The 16,803-nt window shown below is 40.6% G+C and overlaps 1 long non-coding RNA gene across 1 annotated transcript; it reads right to left on the minus strand.

Annotated features, from left to right (window-relative positions):
* Positions 1 to 8,563: 8,563 nt before the first annotated feature.
* Positions 8,564 to 10,547, minus strand: LOC306919320. The gene is made up of 3 exons (XR_013789515.1): positions 10,398 to 10,547; positions 9,582 to 9,664; positions 8,564 to 8,885 (listed from the first exon to the last, which is right to left on the minus strand). It is a non-coding gene; the product is annotated as an uncharacterized lncRNA (long non-coding RNA).
* Positions 10,548 to 16,803: the final 6,256 nt, after the last annotated feature.

The raw sequence follows: 16,803 nt of genomic DNA on the forward strand, positions 1-16,803 counted from the left end.
TGGTAAAGGCTGTACACAGAGTAGTAATCTAAAAAAACACATGAGGACTCATACAGGGGAAAAGCCCTTTACTTGTAACTGCTGTGGTAAAGGCTTTGCTCAGAGTGTTGATCTAAAAACACACATGAGGACTCATACAGGGGAAAAGCCCTTTACTTGTAACGTGTGTGGTAAAGGCTGTACACATAGTAGTGAACTAAAAACACACATGATGACTCATACTGGGGAAAAGCCCTTTACTTGTAACGTCTGTGGTAAAGGCTGTACACAGAGTAGTAATCTAAAAAAACACATGAGGACTCATACAGGGGAAAAGCCCTTCACTTGTACAGTTTGTGGTAAAGGCTTTATTCGGAGTGGTGGGCTAAAAACACACATGAGGACTCATACAGGGGAAAAGCCCTTTACTTGTAACGTCTGTGGTAAAGGCTTTGCTCAGAGTGTTCATTTAAAATCACACATGAGGACTCATACAGAGGAAAAGCCCATAGACGAATGAGGACTCATACAGGGGGGGGGCTGTTATTGGCAAATGCTTCGGTCAAAATGCACATCTGAGGATAATGAGGAGGAATCATACAGGGAAGAAGTGGTTAGTTGTATGGTAATAAATTCCCATTTTCCCCATTTGAGTTGACACATGATATAACATACAATCGAATGATCATTCATTCTGTTCCAGGATGACAATGACAAGTGGTAGATACTAAAGTCGTGGAATCACATAATCTGACACCTATCAACCTGACTGGTTAAAGACCACCACAATTTAGTTTCTTAAGTATCTTTTGTATGTAAAACCTATATAAACATGGCACAAAAAGTTGTTGTCTTTTGTAGATTATTTCTCTATTGTAACTCTGTTTAATTATACCGTCGGATGTTTCAGACATTAACCCATTTTGGGGCGGGAACCCTGTTTGGTGTTGTAAGCATTATGTTATACTTTAGCCATTGAAAAATAGCAGATCTAGAAGCTTGTAGGTCTGCTATTTTTTTAAATCGTGAAAATGTGGCGCAAATCTAATGAATATATATTCTTTAACTCAAATCTTTGCTTCTGGGGGGGGGGGTCCCTGCAACTACATATTTCAGATGGGGGTCGGCGGCCAATTACATATAATCTTGGGGGTCCTTGACGTGAAAATGTTTGAGACTGACATTGAAACATAGGGTTAACCATGGGTTAACCTTTTATACGTTTCGGGAAGCTCGGGTAGGGAATAGGGGTGTAAAAAAAAATCGATTGGAATTAGAATCGCGATTCCGGTTATGAGCGATTCCAAATTGATTCATAATTATTATTTTTTTTAGATTTTTTTTTTTAGATTTTTTTTTCTGGTTACAGTTACAGGAGTTTTCACTACATGGTGTTTGTGATATGAAATGTAAGCTTACCCTAATCACAGTAAACCTCATGTCTTCAGTCATTCTCAAGTTACTGTAGTCACTTCAGTTCAAGACTGGAGTAGATTGTGATGCAATCCTATGTATTGAATCGAGAATAATTTTGAATAGAGAATCGTTTTGAAACTGGAAAAAAAATGCTTTTGAATTAAAACAAAACGTTTTTGAATTGAGAATCGAGTTGAATCGAAAAAAAACTATTTTGAATCAAATCGTGGGACACCCAAAGATTCACAGCCCCAGTAGGGAATGAGGCATTACCCCAGGTGAAGGAGTCCAAGTATCTCGGGGTCTTGTTCACGAGTGAGGGGAGGACGGAGAAGGAGATCAGCCGGAGAATCGGAGCGGCAGGGGCGGTATTGCAGTCGCTGTACCGCACTGTTGTGACGAAAAGAGAGTTAAGCCAGCAGGAAAAGCTCTGTTGTCTACAGAGCAATATTCGTTCCTACTTTTTTTGTCTTAGTTTTAGTCGACAAAAACAACACAGCCGGTACCACTACTTTATCGTAGGGGTGGCACGATTATGAAATTATGACCGTTAGCCCACCTCTGATTATTTGCAGGGTCATATCTGCCGATACCGATTCTTACCGATTCCGATATTTTACAGAGGAACCACAATGGAAACAAGCCTATAGGCCCTATAGGGCCTTGGCCTGTTAATAAAGTATTCAATCAATCAATAAATAGCCTATACTCTTTTCCAAGTGTCTGTTTTCACAACTGAATGACTACTGAATGAGATGAGTGCACAAATTAAATGTAGAAAAAAAGTTTACTTTTACTTAAGATTTGACATCGTATTTGCTTTTTACACCCTTTAATTTATTTAATTTCTTTGCTGGTGAAAACCGATTAAATAATTAAGCAATATTACACGAGAGGGGGTGGTTTAACGTCATTAATACACGCCTGCGATGCTGCAGGAACGAGCCCGCAGGGCGAGTTCCGAAAGCAACGCAGAAGTGTAATATTGCAGTACCCTCGAGTGTAATAGTGCAATTATACAACAGTTACCCTTAAAAATAAGAATCGCTGAAAAATGACAGATGTAGTCACTACGGCCACAAATGTCCCAAGTAACTAGCTAGCCTAGCCACTGAGTTTGCTGCGCTCTGGGAGAACAGAGCAGCTGAATTATTTGTTTTGATTAGGTGTGGAGTGGTGCTCGTTTGAACCACGGCTAGATGGCGACCCGTTGACGACCCGTTGTATAAATGAAGGTTGAAAAAATGAAGGTTTTATGAGCCAATGAAAATTTCAGTTTAATGAAAATTCTTCTTCTGCCCCTAATACATCCATGCAGAGTCAAGTGTTTATGAAACTTTGCAGTATAGCCTATGGTGTAGAGCAGGCCTGTAGAACTCAACTTGGGGTGAGGGCCACATTGGTCAAAAGGTCACAACGCGTGCTCACGCTGCCTCAGTCACTGCTATAACCACATATATGTGTGTATATATATATATATGTGTGTGTGTGTGTGTGTGTGTGTGTTAGCCCACCTCTAAACCATATGGGACCCACTTGAGGCCCATATAGTTCAGCCCACCTTGAAGCCATATGGGACTCATGTAAGCCCCACAGAAATTTTCCACATTTGGCCCACCTAGGACCCAGGTAGAACCCACTTAAAACCCACATGGGCAAGCCCAGGTCCCACATAAAAACGCCCAGTTGGGGTAGCCTCGCGTCCTCACTTTAAGGATTATTTCCAAGGGGCGGTTACAAAAATTATTCAAACAACCTCTATTGGTTAGGCCTACAGCCAACCAGAGCAGCCCAGTCAGGGCAGCCCGCTACGTCACACACAACTGTGAGTGTGAAATGTAAACAGCATTTCTCGTGTCGCAGTACAGAGAGAGACAAAAATATGGATGTTAATGATAATTGTCGTTTTTGCAATGCTTCTTTAACACGAGGCCTGCCAGGAACATAGACACGTAGAATAGCGTACGGTGCCACACCCGGAAAAGCCGTTTTAACAGCGATGTATTATTTAATGCATGTTTTAATACGATCGTATTAAAATAATTCTGTGCCTGCCACCTGTGCTTCAGCCGCTACGGCATTGAGAGGAAGAGAGCCCCGACTGTCAGCGTTTGCATATTTTTTGAACAGCATATTACAGCATGGGGGGGCAAAGAAGGCTGTTTTTCAAAGGCTGAGCAAAATGGGCGTCACAACCACCCACGATAATGCTGTACGGAAGCAGCAAGAGTTGGCTAACCTTTGTGGTGAGGATGTTCAGGGCTTAAAGTTGCTAATTGAAGAATACCTGAAGAAGTCTGGAGAAGAAGAGGACCCTGAGCCAGTAGTGGACCCTGAGCCAGAAGCCACCCATCGAAACATAGAGGAAGAGGAGCCAGAGTTTGAGCAGGAGCTGGACGGCCTCTATCGAAGCATGGAAGAGCTTAACGTGTTAGGTGAGTTTCCAATATATATATATATATACCAAAATATGTATCTAAATGGTTGTTGCATTTATCCAACAGGGGAAGCCTCGGTGGAGGGTGGCGAAGAGACAAGCATCACACACGAAGATGGCGAAGCTGTGTCATTCAGTGACCTCAATAACAATGAATTCATGGTGACTACGTCATACCGGCCCCACACACATATTCCATTATTTTTGACAACTTAGATATTTTTTGCAGAACACACCATCAGTCCCGCAAACACAGCAACCAGTCTTTTCACTGGATTCACCATATGGCTGTACGCGACAGAATTCCCATATTCCAGCTCAGCAATCGTAGACCAATCCAAGACCTCCTTCACTACAACGTTGGTAACTCTCTCACATCTGTCCTAACGCCAGAACACATGCGGAAGGAGTTCATTGTCCTTGGCAGTCGAATGCTCACGTCACCTGGATGCTTTCAAACCCCTTGAAAAGCTTGTAGTGCATCACATACCACACCAGTACTCAGATGAAATGGCACAGCGCTCCACTGATGTAAGTACTGTGACCTACATGTGGCCTGGAAAACGGACAAATCTGCTAGTGATATAAATAATTGGGTTCGTCTATTTGTCTGGACATTCCAGGCAAAACAAAATGTAACATGCCTTCATATAATGTGTAATCCACTAGCAAGTCTAGCACGTTTATATACAGTTGGGTGCCACCGATATTGTCCCTTATCATTTGACCCATTTAGGCCTGACCTCAAAACTTTTAAAAATCCTGAAAAAATCCTGAAAAAATCCTTCTAAATTTTCACGATTTTTCAAAAATAGCAGACCTACAAGCTCGTAGCGCGCCACTCGGTGGCGCGCTATGAGCTTGTAGATCTGCTATTTTTCAATAGCTAAATTATAACATAATGTTTAAAACACCAAAAGGGGTTCCCGCCCAAAATGGGTTAACTGTCCTTTTGCGCAGATCACGCAAACCTCAGCAAAAAGAAAAGGACAATATCGATGGCCTCCAACTGTATGAATGTCTGTCTTTTTCACAGTATCCCCTGGGTCTCATATTCAAAAATGAAAATGTAACCACGGAATTGACTGAAGTGCTGTTCCAACTTCAGAACAAGTAAGTATCTCCACTGTCACTGCGGGGACAGATTCTTGATTTAGTTTTGAGCCTTCCTTTCTGTGTATTCTAAGGTATGTGCCAAAGCGAGCAGGACTCAGAGGGGTGTTCCCAGTGTTCTTTGGCGGTGACCGGCTGACAGAGGCAAACTCCCGGACTATCCAGTGGCCCATGGTACAGGGAAACACCCCAGAGCAAAGACTGGAGGGCATGCACTTCAAGTTTGAAGACTGGCATGTGAGTGTCATTAAATAGTGGATATGTAATTTTAAATCGACTATGTTACATGGTACCACTTTTTTTTTAAATTAATTATCCAACTCTTGTATGGTGCAAAACGACATAATGTGATAGTTAATTCAAATGATACTGTCCACACATTAAAAAGTAGAACCTGAACCACAAGACATAGACATACAATGATACAACAGTCATTACTTTGGACATTAAAAAATAAACTTTAATTTCTAACTTTATTTTATGTCAATTTAGATCTATCATAAGGTGTTCTTCAAGGATGCGTCGACCAAAGATCATGGGACTCTTGTTGCTAACATGAACATGTTAAAGTAAGTTGCAATTTATTTAGCCGCATTACTTAGGACATTTTAAGTGGTTGAAATATTATCTCATCACCTTAAGGCCATCCACCCTAGCTACGAATCTGCCAAAAACTATTGCCCACATTGATATTTGTCTGACCATGTGCACACTATTCTAAGATAGTCTACCAGTATGTGAGAAAATCATATCTATACACACAAAACGTTGTGCACTGTCATGCATTGTGAGCTTGTAGATTAGCCCCCATAATAATGGCACTTAAGTTCTACAGGGCGTATGGTCACACACAGTATGCGTACAGTACATTTATTTTGACTGTGCAGCTCCAAGCCACACTATCCCCTCGAATGGCTCACTCTTTGACCTGGAACAGATTCTGGAATGGTAGGGGGGGGACAGGGAAAAACATGCCTCTCGACCTACACCTAGAACACCTAAACGGTTTTTTGAAGGGTGTAGGGCCTAATCTTTCAGAGAAGTCAGCATCTAGGATCAGCCAGTCCATAGGAGTCCTCAAGCAGATGATGGACAAAACTGACAGGGAGCTGAAACTGTCAACTCCCAGTGGCATTCACCGTGCAGCTGGAGAGAAAGACGACATTGTGGCCCTGGTTAAGGTGTTTAGGGAGGCAGAATTATTCCAATGCCAAGTCGGAAGACAGTTCAGTGCATTCCCTAACTTCAGTAGGGATTTGTTTAGAAATGTTCGCTATGTTGACTATTGTAAGTGGATGAAGAACAAGCTCAGAGAGTGGAGGAGAACCCCTATTTAAAAAGACAGCAAGAGTATCTACTGTACACGTCTTTAGTTTCAGGATTTCTGCATGCACCTTGTGTTTATATGTACATACTTTTAAAGTACTTTTTGGAAACTGCTGGTAAATTATACACTTTTGTACCTGACCAGATTAATAAAAACGTCTTGATTACATCATCTGCATTTATTATTTTCGATATGCATAATATTCAGGATGATGCTTTTTTATTTCCCATTTGTATTTTCAGAAAGAGGTCACAGTCTTCACTTGTATAACAGTTTACTAAGCTACTGAAGGTTTCAATGTTTCATGACCTTCAAGGTATCTAGCACCTGTCCTTGTAGGTTTGCCGTATCCCTGTATTTGCAGACATTTAATGTAGTTGACTGTCATTGTTCAATATATTACAAAACAAACATTAGTTATTAATTATATTCAAATTGAAGAGACCATTGTATTACTCTTGGTTACATTGATTGCAATTAAGTGAGAATGTTATTGACAGTATATTCAATTCATTGCTTTTTCCTTGAAATAATGGCAGTCACAATGCATTTTTATTCTACATATCAGGCCAATGCAATTAAATTGTAATGGAGTGGTTTGATGCCGTGTGAAGATTTCTGATCCGCCCTCAGAATCAAAGTGTGGTGTGACTGTGCCCTTATATTAATTTCATTTTGATTCATGCATTTATAGACGTGATGAGCATGGATTCTCTTCCACATGCAATGCAACACATGGCTCTTAAATAATACCATAAATTTATCACTTTCTAAATTTATCGTCTTTGTAATTCCATGAACCAACATTAACAACTATTTGCTCAATTATTGAAATGAAAATATCCATAAGCTTTTGAAAAGGTGACACTTTATTAATGTGCCAACATTTGGCAATACAGGTTAGACAATTCTGCATGTGATCATCCATTTACACAAATCTAGAAGTTGCATAAATGATGTACATTTGGAACAACATTTTCAGATGGGAGTCAGCAGCCAATTACATATAATTCTGGCGGTCCTTGACATGACAAAGTTTGTGACAGTCTTGATTTGGAAGACATTTTTTGGAAGTACAATCAGGTCTAAATGGGTTAATAGAAATGCATGATCTACAACTGCTCCCGACAGATAATGATGCAGCTCCTTCTAGACTAAATGATGTAATGATGCAGCACCTTCTAGACTAAATGATGTAATGATGCAGCACCTTCTAGACTAAATGATGTAATGATGCAGCACCTTCTAGACTAAATGATGTATTTATAATGATGCAGCACCTTCTAGACTAAATGATGTATTTGATGCAGCACCTTCTAGACTAAATGATGTATTTGCAAACATTCTGCAGCATAACAAAAATATGTCATTCTGTCATTTGACTAATTTCTGACACTCCTGAGATTCCTGACAATGACATTGACGACCCTGAGCTGCTGAGTTGTGCATGCATCTGGTCTACATCATCTGCCTCATCAAAGTAGCCAGTATAATACATATCTGGCAGTTCCAAGGGTGAAGGGTCACTGGTCTCAAAGTCAATGTCAATGTCGTGAAATACATCGTCAATTACTTTTAGAATTTGCCTTGCATAGCGCTCAAAGAACACAGGAATATTGCATCTTATATATGCCAAGTCAAATATCTTAGGGCTGTGTTGGATAACAGCATCAATGAGTTCAGTACCAAAGCCAGTGCAGCCTACTTTAGAAGTGAACAGATGTGCATTTTTAGGAACCAAACTTTCCTGGTAAACCTCCAGCTTCTCCCTTAGCAACAATTTATGTTCTTTTAGTACCTGCCTAGATCTAGTAGCAACCTCATCCAGTTCAAACATCTCATAATTGGGTGTCAATTCTTCACAAACTTCACTGGGGCAAGAACATATAGAGTGACAATAGGTGCAACATAGATGTCCTGGCTCCACACTTGTAGTACCTTCTTCAAACCTACTGTATAGGGCCTTTCGAAAGCATCCAGTTTTGGATTTCAGTAGCAACACTTTCACTCCCTCATCAGTCCTTTTATGCTGTTTAACCACATACACTGCAGCATGTGACTGTGAGCCATCTCTGCCTGCCCGGCCTGCTTGCTGAACAATAGCTTCAAGGTCCTCAGGTGCCCCATACATTATCACATGATGTACATTAGGACATTTTAAGCCCAAGCCTAAAGCTGTTGTTGAGACGACAACTCTACAACTCCCATCGCCAAAGAGAGATGACAGGATTCGGCTTTTGGTGGTGTCGTCTGTTTGGCTGCTGAACATTCCTATCAGTAGATTGTCTGGATTCTGTTCAGGGTCTCTTTCAACCCATGCATCCGTGTCCAGCTCTCCTTGGAAATAAGCAAAAACTCTGACAAGTGCCGGAATTGACCTGCAGTAGATAAGTATGGGAGACATGGAAAGACCCTTGTCCTTTACCTCTCTCACAACCCAATCCAGGCATTCTAGCGTTTCCTGAGAGACAAAAATCAATCCCAGTCTGATGTTGGTACGGTTGGGGCTAACTGTTAGAGTTACTGTATTGTCATTGTCCATGAGAAGCAATTTCTTCACCAAATTCCTGGAGTTGAGATCAGCAGATGCAGTCAGTGCCAGCACAGGTGTACCTGAAAAGACAAATAATTGCACCGTCAGCTTAATTTGTAACATGCAAATGCTTAATAAAATATATAAATATATATATACACACACACAACAAAATTGCACTGATCACACTGCCATCCGTCAACATATATTCTAACCAAAGTTAATGACACTGTTCAGCTACAGCTAGTCACAATATGGAATTGTCTACACCATTTGAATCTACAATTGGCAAAATTTACTTCACACATGTACAACCCAAGAATGTTGGAGTATAATTCACATTTTCATAAGAATACTAAGGTACACGTGGTTGAGAAAATATTACATTGTGTGCATTTCTTTTTGAGTGGTGTAAACCACTCCTACAACTGGCTTTTGTGTTGAGTGGTGTAAACCACTCCTACAACTGGCTTTTGTGTGCATAAAAAAATGACCATGGTTGCTATGTTCAAAATAATTTCTGACGTAATTAAATCACACCCGGGTGAACTGGATGACCGTAGCAACCGTGGTCATTTTCTCTGCGCAAAAACAGCCAGTTGTGAAATCACATCCAGGTGTGATACATACATTTATCAAAAATTATAGCTTTTTTTACTTAACATATTTTGTGTGATTTCATTACGTCAGACATTACGTCAGACCACAGCTGATCATGCTATATAAAACCTTACACCACTCAGTTCACACGGGTGTGATTTTTAAGATATACTGACCTTCCTTGACGAGCCCTCTCAATTCTTTCAACCTCGAAAAACTCTCTCTGAAAGCTACTGCGTCTTTGTTTGAGGGCAGTCCCCTGAGAAAATAACAGAACATTAAATTATAATCAATTGCAGACAGAGAATACACTGTGACAAGCTATTTGCAGCCACTGGGGAAAATAAAGAAAGAAAAATGCTGCTGGTATATACAATATACCAAGAACTATTTGCACATACATACATTAATGCTGCTATATACAATATGACAAGACTATGCACATTTGATGGATGTACATTACGCTCTTGAATCTTCTTTTTTCACCTTCGTCCCTTTTGCCTTCCCTCCCTTTCTTTATTATTTTACGTTTTTTTATCACTATTCTACTGTTGTTGTCTATACTGATGATTGTCTGAAGGAAGCCTAAGCCAAAATTCGTTTTACTCTTATGTATAAGTATAATGTACCTGTATACAAGATAACAAGATGTAACAATACAGTACAACCTTGAAGACAGAACATTGCCTACTATAAATTATTTGAAATGCTATAGCATTTTCTTTGCAGCTTTCTTTAGAATAGTTTATGCTATCACTACAAGTACGATCCAATACTTGTACCCAAAACTAGCAAATACTAAATGTTAAGAATTATCGACGTGAATCCCACGTCTTGCTTTGTTTGTTCTGGTGAATTGGTGTTGTTAGCTTCTGTTAGCCATAATAAGATAGCCTGGTTCCAGACAAATCTGCCATTGCTAGTTTATAGTTCAAACAATACAAACAATACATAGACGTTAGTCATGAGAATTTTTAGCAAACATTACGTACCATTTGTATGCAAGGTGAACCTCATCCACGACAATACCCATTAAATTGGCCTTGAAAAAATCCGAAGAAAACATGCCTCTCCACTGTTTCTTCATCACCCATTGTTCCGGGCCACCAAATATAATTTGTGCATGGCCATTGAGGATTTCAGCGTCGTCGTGGACTCCGAGTTGATAGGCAGTAAGTCCCATCCTGGTAGCTTCGCTAATCTGGTCTTTCATCAGAGCGAGCAACGGAGAGACAACAACAACCAGTGGGTTTTCACTGAGTCCTAACTTTTTGCCGACGAGCGGAGCTAGTTGATAAATCAGGCTTTTACCAAAACCAGTCGGTAAAAGACAAAAAGTATCCCGCTTCCCAACAAAAGCCTTAAGGGCAACTGATTGTTCATCTTTTAGAAAAGAAATATGTTCCAACTCATTCACTACTGTTGTTATGGCGGCGTCCATCTTTGCTCGACTCTGGGCTCTTGCAAAGTACGTCAGAGGCTCAGAGCCCGCGTCATATTGCATACTGGACTCTGGTTGGCCGAAGCCTTTTCAGGCTCGGCAGGAATCTCGGATTCTTTTCAGAGTTGAAAACCACCAGACTAAATCCGCCTCGGGGCATATATGCAATAGGGGCGGGTTTAGTGTGGCTGCGCCAGGCTACGCCGCAGCCACGCACAATTTATTTATTAATTTATTTGCATCAGCAACGCAGATCGGCTGAGGCTGCCAAAACTTGCAGTTCTGGCTTAACTGTGCAATCGTTTTTTGCAAAACTTGGCAATATGGTAGAGGGCTATGCTACTTTCAACGGTGCGGCCCACAACCATTGGCCAAAGGGTGGCGCTATAGCACTCAAGTGAAAATTCTAATATAAAAAGGTATAGCTCATGAACCTGACAGTCAGCGGACTCCTTCTTCACCAAGCGTTTCCACCATGCAGGTTCCGCCTCGCGTAGAACATACACGCCCGTTTAATCTAACGTGATGATGTTTATGGTCACTATCGGAACACGTTACTAACATGTTTCAAATGGACAGATCTACAAGATAACAGCGTGTCTGTTGTGCACCGCGTTACACTTGTAGATCAGCTTATTTTGGCAAGCAAGCCCCTATCCGATGGATCCACTTGTTAATAAAGTAGCAATCTGTAGGATATCCTTTTCTCACGTATAATGAGAAAGAAGTTAATTGATTTAAGTTTGACCTCAAGACTAAAGGCTAATATAACTTGGCAAGAATATTATAAAAGCCATTTATATTGAACAATTGCTCACTCATTCCCCTTTGCAGATGTAGTGTTTTTCAGGTAGCAGGGATTGAACCCCAGTCTCCCACTCGCCAGACAGACACACAACCTGTTGTGCCAACAGGGCTGAGCCTGATTGGCAGGGCTGTTGTGGGCCGGGTCTTGATATCTTTCATCAGAGCTTATGATTATTATTTGATTAATATCATATCACTGTCGTATGTCGGAATGACTGGAGAAATAGATCAAATCTGGACACACAACACAGCTATAATTTCTTTGTCAGATGGTAAGTCCACTGATGCGTTCTTGTGATGATATGTCGTCATGAAATATTAAATGATTCACGGGACATTTGGAGTTACCGAGGCATGCATGTCTGGCGTTCATGTTGTGATCAATATACAGTAGCCTACAGTACAGTATAGCCCTATTGGCCCCACAGCCGATCAGCCTAAATTTTAAGCCATGCTCTGCAAGCCAGCTCTCCTCCAAAGGTGAGATATGAGCAGGCTGCCTCATTGGGAACAGATGCACGACCATTTTGTCGTGGTATTTATATAAATCACACATTCTACATGCTTTCAACTGAGCAGATTGAGCAGATTGGCCAAAACACCTTTAACACTAGGATGTCTGAAAAAAATGCACTACTACTATGACGGCTAACGGTCAGGATGACCGTGTTTTTCGTGCTATTTGATTGGCCATTCTCTCCCCCACTCGTCTAATGATCTTCACACCTCTCTCTGCGCCCGTTGACGGCTTGCCATTGTCTTCTAAATGTTACATTCCAACTAATTCAAGGCAGCAGTTTCAACTGACAGGACAACTCAAGTTATTTTCTTTTTCATTTCAGTTTACCAAACTATAATTATAGTGACGATGTGAGCGCTATATATTCAATATAGCGCTCACATCGTCACTATAATTAATTACCCTTGCGCAGCAAATACTGTCCAACTTTGTATTGAGACAATAAAATAGGCTAACACACGTTATTGTAACAGTCAGAGCCAGGCACACACAGAGAAATACGACATTAGCGTTATATATTGTCATTTTTATATAGAGGGGAAACATTATAGGGAGGGAGGTCTATCGCGTTGGAATGATTCATGTCATTGATGTCATTTTTACACTGTTCGTTTAGCGTGCCCTCCGAAAAATAAAGTCACAAACAATATCTGTTTATTTCTCCCGAAAAAGTTTTTTTGTGAAGGCGAAGCCTTGCCTAGCCTTACAGACCCGCTGCCTATGATCGATGTAATTTATATATATTTGATTGATTGTGCCAGCAGAGAGGTCCGTAGCAGAATTTTTATAGCGGCACGGTTTATATATACACCATAGGATAGACCAAGTCATGTGACGCATCGCCGGCACAAATAGTGCTACAGCGTTATCTAAAATGCACTTCCGCATACCTCACCGGCAGTTACTTGGATCCATGAACATAAAAAGAGAGACGTGTTTTGCCGATTCAATATACCCTGCAGAAGGCAACCTGTTTGCCGAAACGTTGGAATAATAACGTTTATAGCATCGTGACGAGCTGTGGACCTCTTTCCTTTCTTAGTCAAAGGCTGTTTTCAATGAAATGACTTATAATATGAATAAATGCTACATCCTACATTGTGCATAGTTTCTGTACAATTCCACGTTCCTATGTCGCGCATATTCATTTCATATCAGCGCATCTTACCGTCTCGTTTCTGTATTGAATCAATCAAATGTTTATTTTGTACCGTAGGCTATAGTTTTTGAATGAATATTACCATGTAGGCCTATGTTTGGTGTTACATCACAAGCAAGGAATGTGCAGCATTATTTTCAATCAGTATAAATAATGAATACTTTGTGTTAATTCAAGAATGTTTATTGTTTCTTAGTGTTACACAATATAACAATATAAAGCATGCAAGGTGTGACATAAAATCAGGAAAAAATCCTATGGCATTAGTTTCTGTACATTTATCTGGATGGCACAAAATGTTGTCTTTCTCTTCTTTCGCTTAGATACACTTGACACATGTCATAGTAAATGTTGTGATCAATATACAGTAGCCTACAGTATAGCCCTATTGGTCCCACAGCCGATCAGCCTGAATTTTAAGCCATGCTCTGCAAGCCAGCTCTCCTCCAAAGGTGAGATATGAGCAGGCTGCCTCATTGGGAACAGATGCACGACCATTTTGTTGTGGTATTTATATAAGTCACACATTCTACAAGCTTTGAACTGAGCAGATTGAGCAGATTGGCCAAAACAGCTTTAAAACGGCCACATTTTGCATTTCTTTCACCATAGTAAATGCTACTTTCATGGACTGAAGAGGGCAGTTTTTTTACAGACGGGTAAAAGGGCAGGGGCTGAAGCCTATGCACGTGCCTTCCTTTTCTTAGCGGTCACCAGCGGACCTAGAATACAGTACGACATGAAGTGACCACATTTATACTCCTGTTCACTGTGAGAAGTGTTTTGGGGGTCTTCTCCTGGCTGGCAGGCCGGCCGGAGGATTGACATTAAAGATGTGGATTGATCCATCATGATATGCTGTGGTCTCACTCTTTCTACCAACATCTCTTTCCCATTCCCATTCCCATGATGACAGTCTGTTGAGATGTGATCTTTATTGTCTGTATATATGTAAACGATAAACCCTTATTCTGAAGTGCCACACCGGAAGTACCGGATATGCCTGTTACCCAATGTGTATATAATGACGCTGCTAATAAAGATGCTCGAGTTATTATGGTCACGAGCTGAATGTAAGTGCTGAGTCCTCATTCTTTTCCTCCGTTATGTTTGTTTAGTCCGACTAGCTCCAGGCTATCTAGACTCTTCCTTATCGCTGTAATGGCAGCTCTGCTAACACAGTCTATACAGAGTATCTGGTATTTTTGTAACCTCCAAAAGAAAAACTAAAAACAAGAAAAAAATATATTATGAGACCATCACTGCGTCAAATGTAATTCAAAAAATTTAAATTTTACAGAAAATATACAATATTCAAAATTGGCCAAATCGTCACCTACCTAAGAAAGGATTAGAAATTAATTTTCACAAGTTATTAAGGGGACAAGCTAAATGGCCAATGGTCCCTTATTGTAGTTGTCTGTTTTTAAGGGGCCGCGCCCGAAGTGCCTGGCCCCTTAAAAACATTTCTGGCTTAACCGTGCAGTCGGTTTTCGTGAAACTTGGCAATATGGTAGAGGGGTATGCTAAACGGTGAGAACGCAAAGCCCACGGCCATTGGCCAAAGGGTGGCGCTATAGCACTCAATCAAAAATGCAAAATTTGAACAGGTATAGCTCCGTTTGACCGTTCTGACTTTTGACCTCTGACCCTGGCTAATGCTGCATTCACATGGAATCAGTCAAGCAGTAGATGGCAAACCGTAAGTCATTTTAGTGGACGGGAGCAGGAAGGTAAACGGAACAGGACGGCACGGCAGCCTGGCAGCCAGATCCGGTAACGGTAGCGGCAGACGGCATCAATGTTAAAATATTTAATCTTTTTACCGTGCCGTCCAGCAGGTTTTGCCGTTTGCCGTCTACCGCTTGCCCGATTCCATGTGAATGCAGCATTAGATCACCCACTATTTTTAATTATACATATTTTCTTATGTCAGCGCTCCAGGCCAAACCATGCAGTTGTTTTTCACGAAATGTGGAAATATGTTAGAGGGCTATGTCACCCTGCTTAGACACAAAGCCCACAACCATTGGACAAAGGGTGGCACTGTAGCACTCGATTGAAAATCAGGCATAGCTCATGAACCACCAGCTGATGAACCACCAGTAATAATTACTAGGTAATTAGTACTAATACATAGATAATAATTTAGACTACCTGATGTTGGTGTCCAGTTATCGGTGGTGGACAAAGTAGCCTACGTATGCTCAAGTATTCCTTTTAATGACAAATTAGTGAAATTACAAAGTACTTTTTCCATTTAATATCAATGCATCATGGATTCAAATTGTCAAAAGTGTGCAAATAGCTTGTCTGTCTGTCTGTCTGTCTGTCTGTCTGTTGTCACAGCCCCTGTAGTTGGCCTACTAGGGCCTGTGTGTATTCCTATAGGCCTAGGTCTTTGCTTCCCACAGGTCCTGAGCAATTGCCAATCAATTGCCTGGCCAGTGGTCCCAGTGTGTTCTATATCTGTTGTATTGTGTTTTTATATGGACATAGTCTTGGGTGCTGGCACATATGCACACATGGCATCAACGCATGGTGCTGTGTTCTGGCACACTATACACTCTGTCTTTCTTTTATCTGTATTGAATTGTATTGTATTGTATTGTATTGCATTGTATTGTACTGTATGTGTCATTGTATGTTTAGTTTTACTACCATTTTAAGAGCCTGTTCAGGGACTATAGGTGTACATTAGCTTATGGCTAACTCTGGCACATTTACATGGAAGTGAAAACTGAAATGTTGATTAATGAGCATTGTCCCTGTCAAATAAATAAATAAATAAAGGGCTGGGAGTTGGCCGGCCTAACTCAATTAAATTAAATTCATAGGAGCTTTATTGGCATGAGAAAACATAAACACAAACGTTTACATTGCCAAAGCAAAAGTGGAACAAAACAATCAAGATAAAACAATACAATAAACATGTAAACAGAGCTGTGTTATATTAACACTATCTTGTGTCTAGTAATACTATCTTGTGAGACTATAAAAGATTGTGCATTTTCTGTCAGAGATAGTTAGCCTATACATCCGAGACGTTTTATACTTTTGAAAGTTAACAGCAGTATTTCAATGTTTCAATGGTTTTCAAACTCTCCTTGGGTGATTGTAATCCGTGCAGGGAAGTACATGTCTCTGATGTCTTGGTACAGTGGACAGACGGTTAGGAAGTGTAGCTCAGCCTCAGTCTCTACCTCGTTTTGTTTGCAGTGTGTGCATAGTCTGTCTTCTCTTGGGAGCCAGGTCTCTCTCTCTCTCTCCTTCCATGAGAGCAGCAGCATTTGTTTGCACCATTCAACACCCTACATTACATTTACCACACATCTACTCACTTACACTACTGATCTACTGATTAACACAAGCCACTTAATACTTAGTATTGTTTGATGCATACGTTTATTATATTGTAAATAAATATTGGTTTGTGCACTTTTAAACAGCTGTGTGTCTTCCTCCTTTGTT

This window comes from Electrona antarctica (assembly GCF_951216825.1).
Source record: "Electrona antarctica genome assembly, contig: scaffold_25, whole genome shotgun sequence".
Lineage (NCBI taxonomy): Eukaryota > Metazoa > Chordata > Actinopteri > Myctophiformes > Myctophidae > Electrona > Electrona antarctica.